At 42.8% G+C, this 13,780-nt stretch overlaps 1 long non-coding RNA gene across 1 annotated transcript in view; it reads right to left on the reverse strand.

Annotated features, from left to right (window-relative positions):
* Positions 1-2,081: 2,081 nt before the first annotated feature.
* LOC125961385 (uncharacterized) overlaps positions 2,082-13,780 on the reverse strand; it is a 170,355-nt gene continuing 158,656 nt past the window's right edge. Inside the window, exon 2 of the long non-coding RNA XR_007472063.1 lies at positions 2,082-2,252. This is a non-coding gene — a long non-coding RNA (uncharacterized LOC125961385). The remainder of the gene's footprint in view (positions 2,253-13,780) is intronic.

Consider the following 13,780-nt stretch of genomic DNA (forward strand, 5'->3'; position numbering starts at 1 on the left):
CAAAGCTCCATGTGATGCCACTTGGTCCCCTGGAAGCCTGGGAGCCCTCCAGGGCCATTCTCAGAACCCCCAGGAACCAGAAGATCATTCCTCACAAATCTCATGGACAGGCTGAGTCATGCCTACATTATCCTCAGTCATCGGTGGCCCTTTAATTATGGATGTACAAATGGAGCCTCTTATTTTTCAAGGCCATAAAACTATCCGTTTAAAGCAGCTCCTGCTCAGCCCATCCTCACAGATAAACATAAATAAATCATACCACTTCCCCGTGAATTATGCATTGAATACACATCTGTAAAACTTCCCCGTCCATAGGAGGACTTTGAACCTACGGGGTTTTAACTGGACACTCAATCAATTTTCATCTCTCTGTGGATAGAATTTAAAAAATATTCCTAGCATTATGTCAAATGTCTGTCCTTGTTACATGATAAAAAAATAAAACCTTCCCTCAAAGCCCTGTGATTTTGATCCCTGCGGCTCGTGTTCACTTGCCATAATCCAAATCTCAGCCCAGGTACCGATGATGGAGAGATTAAGATGATTCTCTGCCAGCCAAGCAGCGGAGAGTTCAGATAGCATCGGAGAGTAGGAGAGTCAAAGGGAGAGAAATGATCAGTGACAGAGGAAATATGCATGCGTGGTGTGAGCCAAGAAGCTCTGGCAGAGGGTGTCTGGGATGCGGAGAGAAGGGAGGGAAAGAGGGGAGAGAGAGAGAAAGAGAAAGAGAGAGTGTATGGTGGGGGAGGGGAAATTATCCCCTCTCCGCCAAGTTCTTTACCTCCAACAGGTCATTTAGTTCAATCTCCCATTTCATGACTCCATGGCTCCTTTCTGCAGGTGAGAAAACTGAGACTTAGGAAGGCCATGGGATTTTTCCCCATCTTTGTATTTAAGAAGTAGAATCATACAGTGTTTGTCTTTTTGTGACTGGCTTATTTCACTTCGCATTATGGCCTCAAGATTTGTCCATGCCGTAGCATGTGTCAGAATTTCCTTCCTTTTTGAGGCTTAATAATATTCCACTGCATGTACCTGCCGTAGTCTGTTTATCCACTCTTCTGTCGATGGACACTTGGGTTGCTTCCATCTTTTGGCTATTGTGAAAAATGTTGTTATGGGTGTACAATTATCTTTTTGATACAGTGCTTTGAATTCTTTGGGGTATATACTCAGAAGTGGAATTGCTGGGTCATATGGTAGTTCTGTTTGTTTTTTTTTTAAGAACTGCCATACTGTTTTCCAGAGGCTGCATCATTTTACATTCCTATCAATAGGGTCATGGGAATTTTCTACTAAGTGGCAAAACCAGGATTCAGACCTAAGTGGTTCTGGCTTCCAACCACTTGCTCTTTCTCACATGAGGAGGGTTTGATGGTCAGTTTTGTGAAATCCTTTGGCCACATTTCCCGGATAGGTGACAATGTGCTGCTTCTTAATGAGTTGTAGGGGGTTGATGAGTGAGAACCTGCTAATAGGTTGGTAAGTTTCCTACTTAAATGCTATAATTTCTCTGGGGTCTCTGTGATAAGATATAGACCTTATATCTTGTGAGGAAATGAGCTCCATGTCAGTGGAGATAATCAAGGACAGCCTTCTGGTAACTCCTTTGGGATAAAACCAAGTGAACTCAGATATCCCTATAAGTGCACTCACAGCAGTATTTTAGCCTCTGTGCCCAGCCACGGGGAAAAGAAACGCTCTTCGGGTCCCTTCAAATCACAGCTCTTTGCACATCTCTTAGGATATTTGTCCCCTTAACCTTCATACTTGGGCAGTGTCAGGAATGTAAAGAACAAACTCAAGAGTTGAAATGATAAAGACCTGGCTGTGACTTCCAGCCATGTGACTGGATGCAAGTTCCTATGCATCTCCAAGACTGTTTTCAATCTGTAAAATGGGGAAATAATAGTACTTCTCACCTCTTATGACATATATATGTATCCCCCTAAATTCATATGTTGAAGTCCCAACCCCCTGCATCTCAGATTGTGATTGTATTTGGAGATAGGGCCTTCAAAGATGTAAGTACGGTTAAACAAGGTCATATGGGTGGGCCCTAATCCAATCGGACTGGTATCCTTTTTTTTTTTTTTTTTTTTTTTTTTTTTTTGCGGTACGCAGGCCTCTCACTGTTGTGGCCTCTCCCGTTGCGGAGCACAGGCTCCGGACGCGCAGGCTCAGCGGCCATGGCTCACGGGCCCAGCCGCTCCGCGGCATGTGGGATCTTCCCGGACCGGGGCACGAACCTGTGTCCCCTGCATTGGCAGGCAGACTCTCAACCACTGCGCCACCAGGGAAGCCCTGGTATCCTTTTAAGAAGAGGAAATTTGGATACAGTAGACACTCAGAATGTGCACACACACAGAAAAGACCTTGTGAGGTCACAACAAGAAGGTGGCCATCTGCAAGCCAAGAAGAGATGCTTCAGGAGAAGCCAACATTGTCAATGCCTTGATCTTGGACTTCCAGCCTCCAGAACTGTGAGAAAATAGATATCTGTCATGTGAGCCACCCATGTTGTGACATTTTGTCATGGCAACCCTAGGAGAATAACACGCCATCTCAAAGGGTTATTATGGGAATTCAGTGGGTCATAGTACATAAAACACCCAGCATGGTACAAGCCCTTAGTGGACACTCAGTGTGCTCTAGTTTCCCTCCTGCCCATAATCCTTATGGGTCTTATTGTTCCCACGAGCTTCTGGGAACTCCTTGCTAGCTCCTTGTTTCCATCTTAGTACCCCAGCACATAGTCAGTGCTCAATAAATGTTTGCTGAACTGAATTGCAAATGCAGCACGCAGACATGGTCACTTTCCAAAGGACAGAGGGTCCAGCCCTATCCTCCTTCCTGAGCCCCACCCCACTGAGATTTTTTCCCCTCATTATGGAACCTCACCTAGGAGGTCTTAATTGCCTGGGGGCAGCCCCCCTCTTAACAACAGCCACCCTGGGTTTCTCATAGATGGTCCCATGAAAGTCTCATAGTAACCCTACAAGGTAGTAATAGTAATATCATTCCCACCTCTGTAGATGAGGAAACTAAGGTCTCAAGAAATTAATTGTCCTAAGTTATTCACCCACTTAGGGAGGGGTAATGCCTAGAGTCAAACCTGAGTTGATCTGATCTCAAAATTCATGTGCTTAACCACTAACCAAAAGGACTTAAAATTTAGATTCAATGGTTAATGAAAACAACAACAGTAATAAGTACTGTCTATTGATTACTTGCAATATGCTAGGCATTTTACTAAGTTGTTTACCCCCATTTTCTCGTTTAATCCCCTCAACAATCCATAGGTAGGTATGATCCTGCCTTCCTTCTACAGATGAGGAAACTGAGGCACAGGTGACCTGCTCAAAGTTGCATAGCTAATAAGGGGTGGGAGAGGATGTGGACCTGAGAGCCTCTCCTCTTAATCCCAGTGCTGCATTGATAATTACTGAACACCTACCATGGGCACCCTCTGTGCTCAGGTTCCTTTTATGTTTTAGCAACATAATCCTTTTGCAGGGAGACCCAGAGAGGTGGAGAGTATTATCTGGAGGTCACACAGCTGGTGAGTGGCTGAGTTGTGACTTTAGCCCCCTCAGACCCCAAGTCTTTCTATTGGCTCCATATGTGCTCTTATCACTCCATTTCTGCTTTTTCTGACCTCATAGCTGTTCCCAGGTGGCCTCAAGAACTTCTGCACTCTGAAAGATGGAGCCTTCTGGTAAGTGACTGACAGGCAGGCATTCACAGGGGAACTGGCTTGGAATGGCTCCAATGCTTATTTACTCATTATTTTGATTCTGAGCTTCTGCAAATTGAGGACTCAGCAGCACGAGGATTAGGCAATTTTCTTGCCTCCCATAATGTACTTTCTCTGAATTGGTTCTTTCGAGACAATTATTTGAGGCCTTCAAATTGCTCCCGCAAGCAAGCTGAGGGAGTCAGATGACCCATCTTCATATTCAAACATGTCTTAGGGCTCCTTTCATCCCTAACTTGGATTCACAACTACAGGAAGGGAAAGGCAGCCCCCAAAGAAAAATTGCTCCTTAGACCAAAGAGAGGATCTCCAGTGCAAATCTTCTATGTCAAAACATACACTAAGCCCCTCTGTGCTCTTTCATATGTTATCCTCTTAAATCCTCATACTGACCTCCTGAGATGGGTACTATTATTTCCATTTCCCAATTGAAGAAACTGAGGATCCTAGAGATGAAATAAAATTTCCCAGATAACAGAGCCAGTTTCCAACCTTTGCCATCTTTCACTCATGTCTCCTCTCTTTGAATTTTCAGAATATAAATTGCCTCTCTCTTCGTTTGGTGTTTACTAAGATGTAGTCTTATCTTTTATTTAACTGCTTTGGAGAGGTGGCAGAGTGTAGAGGTTAAAAGGATCAGTTTTCGAATCAGGGAGATGTGGGTTTGAATGCTGTGTCTACCTCTTATTAGCTACATATCCCATGAGCTATTTAACCTCTCCGAGCCTGTTTCTTTTTTCTGTAAAATGGGGATAAAAAGAGTACTTAACTCATGGAGTTCTTTGCAGGAGAATAATGGATTTAAAGTGGCTAGAACAGTTCTTGCACATTGTTGATGCTTAAGAGAGCTTAGCTGACCTTGTTGTTTAGGTCATTATTGTTAATTTGTGTGGACATGGTTGTGAAAAATGCTGGGAGGAGAGCCAGGCATCCAGGTGTCAGTTGTAAAGGATGCAAATTCTTGCAAACTTGCACATAGCTTGTGTGGTTCAGAGACTCAAATTCTCTGAGTTTAGATCTTATTTAAATTCTGTCCGATGGGGATCTCGAGTCTGGCTCTGTTTGCTTGACAGGAGACCTGTCGGGGCTCGGATGTCACTAAGTGCCTCCAGACAGTGCCAGGCAGCCAGAAGATGGTTCATAAAAGTGTGTTGAATGATTTACAAATAACGTAACTTTACGTGAATGCTTTTAAAAAATCCCAAAGTGCTTTATAGGTGTAAAGGACTCCTGGATCAATAGTTAACACAGGGAAAGAAGGTAGATTAGAGCAAATCAGAAGGGAGAAAGAAAATCAAGGAAGGAGGGAAGAGAAGAGAGTGCTATTTCCTTATGCACCGTGATGGTAGTGGCTAAGGGTAGGGGGTCTGGAGTCGGATGGTTGGTTGGAACCCCTACTTAGTCATTTTCTATCTGTGTCCTTGGATACATTACATAACCTTGCTGGGACTTTGTTTTCCCAACTCTAAAAGTGCACCTGTATCATAGGGCTGTTGTGAGAATTAATAGGACAATAGACTGTGACGTGTTTAGCACAGAGCCTAGTACGTAGTGGTTACTTCATACTAGATTATCGTCACTGTTACGGATACTGAAGACTGTCCCGGGGGGTGTACTTAGGAGACTAGCATGTATTAAGGACTGATTTTCCATCCATAGTTTATCTAATCCGTACAGCAAACCAAGAGGGTGATGCCATGATTATGCTCTGCGTGTTTACAAATGAGGATCTGCGGCTCAGGGAAATGAAGTAACTAACCTGAGGATACACAGCTGGGAGATGGTGGAGCCTCGGCAGTTTGACCCCAGGTCTGTCTGAATGCAGAGAACTTGGTTCCTGTACCTCAGTGCAAGGACAGGAGCTTTGACAACTGGAGAGGAAGAAAAGGAGGCAGAGAGGGAGACCAGAACAGCTGCAGACCATCCCAAGTGAAGGGAGCTGCTGGAGCTGGTCTTGTGTCACCATGGAGAGGATTCCAATTGCTCTGAGAAACTGCAAGTTCTGAGATATTTAAAATGCTTTCCTTTCTTTCAGAGTCTATCAAGACTTTTACAATTTCTTGACCTGTGGAGGGCTCCTACAAACTCTTAGGAGCACAGCATGTGAAGGAAGTATCTGATTTTCAAGACTCTATTGGGATTAGGGAGACAAGGTGGTCCTTGGAGGGCTGGCCCTCCAAGAGATGTCTTCCTTCATGGACCACCTGCTCAATTACTCACCTAGATCCCACCACACACCCTGCGTTGCTGCTAGCTTTCTCCCCATGCTGTTTCAGCTTGTTCTGTGGCCTTACCTACCACTACCGTCTTCCTGACACCATATAAAGAACAGGGACAAGTGAAAGGTCAAGGCCATGGTTTTATGTGCCTTTCCCTTGGCAATCTCTCCACCACTGGAACCCTTCAGGGAGTTCTGACAGCACTGGGAGCTGCCTTTGGAGTCCCCTAAGGTAAGTCACTTGGATTCTTTGCTGCAGGTAATTACAAAGACTGAGGACCGTATGATAAGGTGCTGTAATACTACGACAGGTTTACAGCAATGGTCTTTTGGGATGCATGTTTGAAAGACACGTATGAAAAGAAAGGAAGTTGTTTCCCCATTTTCAGTCAGAAATTTATACAGAAGATTTCCATGCATCAGAAAGTCTAAAAAGGGGGACTTCCCTGGTGGACCAGGGGTTAAGACTCCGAGCTCCCAATGCACGGGGCCCAGGTTCAATCCCTGGTCAGGGAACTAGATCCTGCATGCCGCAACTAAGAGCCCGCATGCCGCACCTAAGACCTGGTGCAGCCAAATAAATAAATACATAAATAAGTAAATAACAATATTTAAAAAATATCAAAGTTCAAAAAAAGTCTAAAAAGGGATTTAAAGCCTCTATGTCCCCTTCTAAGAGGAGATTGCCCCGAGCCTCAGAACGTCTAAATCTCTATCTCACTCCCTCCGTGCACTGGGTCATCTAGGGTAGGTCATTTTTTTTCTTTCTTGTTTAAAAAATTTTATTTTGTATCGGACTGTGGTTGATTTACAACGTTGTGTTAGTTTCAGGTGTACAGCAAAGTGATTCAGTTATACATATACATATTATCTATTTTTTTTCAAATTCTTTTCCCATATTGAGCAGAGTCCCCTGTGCTATACAGTAGGTCCTTGTTGGTTATCTATTTTATTTTATTTTATTTTTTTATTTTTTGGTTATCTATTTTAAATATAGGGGTGTGTATATGTCAATCCCAGACTCTCTAAGAGAGGTCTTAAGTACCATATATTTGGCATCTTCTTGCACCAGGTACTTGGGCTACCTGAATCTTCGAATCATTCCATGTAAACATTCCATTCCATTCGTTCAGAAAAACCCAAATGATCTTTTTGGCCAACCCAGTATAATCCCTCATTCATTGTAAGGAGACTAGATTTTGGAGAGGGACAGTGGCTTGTCCTAGGTCATACAGCTGGCAAGGGAAAGAGGCACAACTTCAACAAGATGTGTATGATTCCTGATACTGTGGTGCATTTCTGATACCCCAGCCTAGGAAGTCATGGTTCTTCGAGTTGAAAGAATTGATCAGCTCACCAGGTGAGTACGCATTGGAACAGGAGTTCCAGTGGTCCTGACCAGTGTCCTCTGGTGAGTATAGAGTTCGAGCTGAATCAGGCGCCCTGGAAACAGTCATGACAGTCACTCCTGCCGGATGCTATCTAGAAGAGCTGCCCAGGCGTGGACGGAGTGAGTAATGCGAAATCTGTTCCTAATCAAGAGCGATGACACCAGGGACAACCACACTGCCGTCTGCACTTTCACAAAGGAATGGCAAGACACTCCCAGCCCACTTACCACACTTCTGTCATGCTGATGTCCTAGTGGTTCCAAGCATCAGGGCTTTGCACATACTGGTCCTTCCTTCTTCACCTCCCTGCTCTCTCTCCAGCTGACTTCTACTCATCCAGAACAAGGGCTGGAGATACGTGGTGTCCTCTTTCAGTTAGAACTGGCTCTAGAACCTGTGGTGGGGTAACAGCTAGGGAAAAGAGGAGAGGTTCATTGCTCTCTGAGTGTGATATAAATCCTGAGGAACTTGGGATTCTGATGGAGGATGCTGGAGGAGAATGCAAGCATCCTTGAGACTCACAGTTGGGAGACAGAAGTATGGCAATAGCTGGGGCTGTTGGGACTTGACCCCATCGGGGGTTGTTTCAATATATGTGAAAGGTTTTAAGAGAAAGACGTTTTAAGAGGCCACTGGTCAGGACCGCTGGAACTCCTGTCCCAATGCCCATTCACCTGGCCACCTGGACCATTCTCTTCAGCTCCAAGAACCATGACTTCCTAGGCTGGGGTATCCATAACTTGCAGGGCTTTTGTGACTTTAAATGAAAGGCAAAGCTTATTACATGCTTAGAAAACTGCTGGAAGCCTTAAATACACAATTGGTATTATATTCCTGATTCTCTTGGTCTTGCTGGAGAAGGAGCGCTGCCTGCCTCCATGGTTTTAGGAAGTACTGAAGGTCAATAAATCTGCAGAAGATATGAAGTTGGCTGGTCTGTGTTCTCAACATGTCTGAAGAGCCCAGGAGGCCTGGGCTGGTCCTGGTGGCAGCGTGAAGACAACATCTGTTAAATACAGAGCATGACCCATTCTCAGTGGGCACCTCAGTGGGTACCCAGGGGAACTGGAGCAGGGTCCTGGGTTTGAGTGCTCTGAAGGGGAGCCTGACTGAAGGAAGCTCTGCCCATCTTCCTGCTGTTTCCCAGAAATTCCAGGCTTGAGAGTCACTTTCAAGGGAAAGGACAGTCCCACCAGGGATTGGAGAGTCCTGTCAAGGGGAGCAAAGCATCAGTATAAACAGACTGGGTTTCTATTGAGCTCCCCATCTATTGTTTATGGATAAGGATATGTGATGGGGGTGAGGTTGATTTTAAGGGGCATGGACCCAACGGGCCTGCTCCAGTGCAATTATTACTGAAATACCCTTTTCAGACCCAATCTGAAAAGATTGGGTCTTTCCAGCTCGACATCTTGGCATGCTAGGGGGGGTTGGTAAGAATGTGTGTGTTTGTGTAAACTCAGCTATTTTCAATTCCTGCTCCCTCGTCTCTTGGCAGCAACCCCTGGGGCCACCTGGCAGATGGCTGCGGGTCCTTATCTGCAAAGAGCTGTCAGTCATGAGATGCCTCAGGGCTGACGATGCTTCACAAGGGTCCTTCTACTGCCTCAGGGCAATTGGATCTAGGAGACTCCAGAACAAAATTTAAAAGCGAGAAACAGACCCAGACACATTCTAGGTCTCCAGAAACTGCTTTAGGAGGCTTCTGTTTCAAATGGTAATAATAGTACTAATCACTGTTACAGCACACCGATGCCCCTCCCACTTCATAACACGGCAACCCCGACAGAGTAGAGAGATCAACGACCTTGGAACTGTGCTTACTAAAGTCAACTGCGGTCATTAAGTTCTGTCCCATGTGAGTTTGGGGGCAGTGGAAGGGAAGTCAGATTTAAATGAGCTAGATTCAAGACAGCAGAGCAGCAATTTTAATAAACAAAACAAAATTTCAACAGAATAAGGTGCTAATATAGGGGATCCGAGATCCCTGGAGGGCAAATGACTTTACAACAACGATGGGAATTATTTACTTGTTTGTTCACAGAAAAATACATGTGTTGAAACCCTGCATTGTGCCAGGTCCTCTTCTTGGCCCTGTCAACACAGGCATGTCCTGACCTGCAAGGTCTAGCAGGAGAGACAGTCTTTCAACAAACGATTTCCCGAATAAATGTAATTACAAGGAAATGTTCATGGTGCTCTGAGATTGCACAAAACGGAACCAAGTCTAAAGTGAGGGTTTAAGGCAGTGACATTTAAGAGGAGCCTTTACTATTTTTTAAAATCAATTTTATGGCGGTATAATTTGCATCAAATAAAATGCTTCTTTTTACCACAATCAAGATATAAAACATTTTCTTCACGCTCGTGCTCCTTTGTGGTCAAGCTTCACTTTTCCACCCCTAGCCAGGAGCAATCACCAATCTACTTTCTTTTAAAAAAATTTTTAATTGAAGTATAGTTGATTTTCAATATTATGTTAGTTTCAGGTGTACAGCAAAATGATCCATATATATATATGTATATATATATACACACATATACATATATATGTATATATATATATTCTTTTTTAGATGCTTTTCCTTTGTAGACTATTACAAGATATTGAATATAGTTCTCTGTGTCATACAGTAGGCTCTTGTTAGTTATCTATTTTATATATAGTAGTGTGCATATGTCAGTCTCAAACTCCTCATTTATCCCCTCCTTTCCCCTTTGCTAACCATAAGTTTGTCTTCTGTGTCTGTGAGTCTATTTCTGTTTTGTAAATAAGTTCGTTTGTATCAGTTTATTAGATTCCATGTATAAGCGATATCATATGAAATTTGTCTTTCTCTGTCTGGCCTACTTCACTCAGTATGATAATCTCACACTGCAAATGGCATTATTTCATTCTTTATTGTGGCTGAGTAATATTCCGTTGTATATATGTACCACATCTTCTTTATCCATTCATCTGTCGATGAACACTTAGGTTGCTTCCATTTCTTGGTTATTGTAAATAGTGCTGCAATGAACATTGGGGTGCATGTATCTTTTCGAATTATTAACCGAGGGTTCTTGACCTCAGCACTGTGGATGTTTTGGATCAGATAATTCTTTGCTGTGGGGGGCTTAATTGTGCATTTTAAGACCTAGAGTCTGTCATGCAGCGTGAAGTAAGTCAGTAAGAGAAAAACAAATACTGCACACTAACACATATACATGGAATCTAAAAAAGAAAAAGGTTCTGAAGAACCTAGGGGCAGGACAGAAATAAAGACGCAGACGTAGAGAATGGACTTGAGGACACAGGGAGGGGGAAGGGTAAGCTGGGGCGAAGTGAGAGAGTGGCATGGACATATACACTACCAAATGTAAAATAGCTAGCTAGTGGGAAGCAGCCGCATAGCACAGGGAGATCAGCTCGGTGCTTTGTGTCCACCTAGAGGGTTGGGAGAGGGAGGGTGGGAGGGAGACGCAAGAGTAGGGGGGATATGGGGATATACGTATACGCCTAGCTGATTCACTTTGTTATAAAGCAGAAACTAACACACCATTGTAAAGCAATTATACTCCAATAAAGATGTTAAAAAAAAAAAGAGATGTTTAGCAGCATTCCCAGCCTCTACTCACTAGATGCCAGTAGCATACGCTAACTTGTTATAAACCAAAAATTGTTCCAGGTATTTCCAAATGGCCCCCAGGGGAGCAAGATCACTATAGTGGAGAATTCCAGAATTTCAGATAAATGAATCACAGAGTATGTTCTCTTCTGTGTCTACTTCTTTGGCTCAGTGTAGTTTTTGAGATTTATCCCTATTGTGTGTCTAGTTTGTTCCTTTTTTATTGCTGAGTATTAGTCCATTGTATGGATGTACCATAATTTGTTTATCCATTCACCTGATGATGGACATTTGGGATGTTTTCAATGTGCGGACATTATGAACAAGTCTCCTGTGATCATCCATTTATAACTTTGGGTGAACATACGTTTTTATTTTTTTGTTTTGTTTTGTTTTTTGTGGGGTTTTTTTTGCGGTATGTGGGCCTCTCACTGTTGTGGCCTCTCCCGTTGTGGAGCACAGGCTCCGGACGCACAGGCTCAGTGGCCATGGCTCATGGGCCCAGCCACTCCGCGGCATGTGGGATCTTCCCGGACCGGGGCACGAACCTGTGTGTCCTGCATCGGCAGGCGGACTTCCAACCACTGCGCCACCAGGGAAGCCCTGAACATACGTTCTGACTTCTTTTAAGTAAGGAATGAAATCATGGGGTTGTAAGTAAGTATATTTTCAATTATATAAGAAATTATCAAACTGTTCTCCAAAGTGGTCTTGTCATTTTATATTTTCACTAACTATGTATGAAAATATGTGAGAGTTTGGGTTACTCCACATCCTCTGCACCGTTGGAATGATTAGTCTTTTGAAGTATATAAATCTTCTAATACCTGTGTATTATATCTCATTGCATCTCTGACAGTGACATCGATCAAGTTTTGTGTGCGTATTGGTTGCTAATATGTCTTCTTTTGGGAAATATCAGATCACATCTTTTACCTATTTTAAAAATTGGGTCATTTCTTTGCTTATTATTGAGTTATAAGAGTTCTTCATATATTTCTGGATACAAGCGCTTTGTCCGATGTTTGTATTTCAAGTGTATTCTACCAGTCTGTAGCTTTCTTCTTCAATTCTTTAATAGTGTCTTTGAAGAGCAGATATTTTTAATTTTAAGGGGGTCAAATTTATCCATTTTTTTCTTCTTTGATAGTGCATTTTGCATTTTTTCTAAAAAATCTTTGCCTATGCCAAGTCAAAAAGACTTTTTCCTATTTTTCCTCCAAACTTTTTGATGGTTTTAGCCTTTATAAAGTTTGGCTCTCTGGCCGATGCTGGGTTAATTTTTGTCTATGGTGTAGGTTTAGATTTAAGGTTTATTTTTCTTCTCATATGGATATCTAGTTTTTCCAAAGCTATCATTTCTCTGTTGAATTTTCTCAGCCTGCTCATTAAAAATCAATCAACCATAGATATGTAGGTCTATTTTTAGACTCTCTAGTCTGTTCCATTGATAAATTTCTTTCTTTGAGAACATTTACTCTTATTATTGCCACTTCTGCTGCTGTTGCTACTCCTCCTTCTCCTCCTCCTCTTTCTATGACTACTACCACTGCTGTTGCGACTGCTGCTTCTTCCTCTCCTATCCCTCTCCCCTTCTCTCTCCCCCTCCCCTGCCCCCTCCTCCTTCTCCTGTTTGGTATATTCAGGAGTAAAGCAGTCTATGCTTTTTCAAGCAGAATGAGTTGCAAGACAACTCAGTGCAATACAAAGGATGAACTGCAACGCTCCCACTTTGTAGATGAAGAAAAAGAAATGCTGAGTAGTCTTAGCATGAGAGGGCAGCTAGTTAGCCACAAGATAAGAAACCTGAATTGTCATTAAATCTCATTTCTACTGTTTACATTCATGGCAAAACATTTAGAAGTTCTGTGGCGTTTCCCACTGGAATATAACTTCTGGAGGGCAGGGCTTTTGTCTGTGTTGTCCGATGATTGATCCTCCATTCTTTGAGTGGTGCCTGGTACCCAGGAGGACCCACATATTATAGGGGATAATGAATGAATGATGAAGAATGAATGGATGATGAATCTTCCTCACGGACTTGGTTATAATATCAGGAATACTTTATTATTTTAATGGATTCCCATCCTCTGCCCACTCTATCTTTCTCTTCCTGCAAACTGAATGTCACAGACCTGTTTAGAAATATACCTCAAAAATCAGTCCATTAAAATGAAAAGATTTTGGAATTCTGCATTTGTCCATATTATTAAAAGTCCACATCACAAGCTTGTACTTTCAGATTCAGGGTTCAAGAAGTGATTTAAATCTGGTCTTCTCCCAGACTCCACCTCCACCCCCTCACTGACCGTTCGCATTCAGTGGTGTTAAAGATTTATATGGAAGAAACATTTCTTTTTTCTTAGACCAGGTGCCTAAAGAAAATAGCTTTGGACTCATGCTGTGCTAAGGACAGGTCAGCTCTCGCTCCATAAATGATTTATTTTACTTTTTAGGTGTATAATAGTGTGCTTCTCCTCCTGTACTTAAGAATATTTCAGCATAGGAAAAAGACAGGATCATATAATAAAAAGAGAACAGACATGGGAGTCGGATGGTCCTAGGTTAAAATCTCCATGTTCTGACCTTGGACAAATCATTACCTTCTCTGGGTGTCAATTTTCTTTAATTTTTAAGCAGAAACACTAGTACCTACATCTTAGGCATGTGGTGGGATTTAGGTAGGATGACTTAAAAATTCCAACCCAATGCTAGGCATTTATTAGGTAATTCAATCCATGTAAGTTTCCTTCCTCTACGCCTTGGAGAATCATTTACATAATGGAGGTGGAGGACCTGTGCA

Source organism: Orcinus orca, chromosome 16 (assembly GCF_937001465.1).
Source record: "Orcinus orca chromosome 16, mOrcOrc1.1, whole genome shotgun sequence".
Lineage (NCBI taxonomy): Eukaryota > Metazoa > Chordata > Mammalia > Artiodactyla > Delphinidae > Orcinus > Orcinus orca.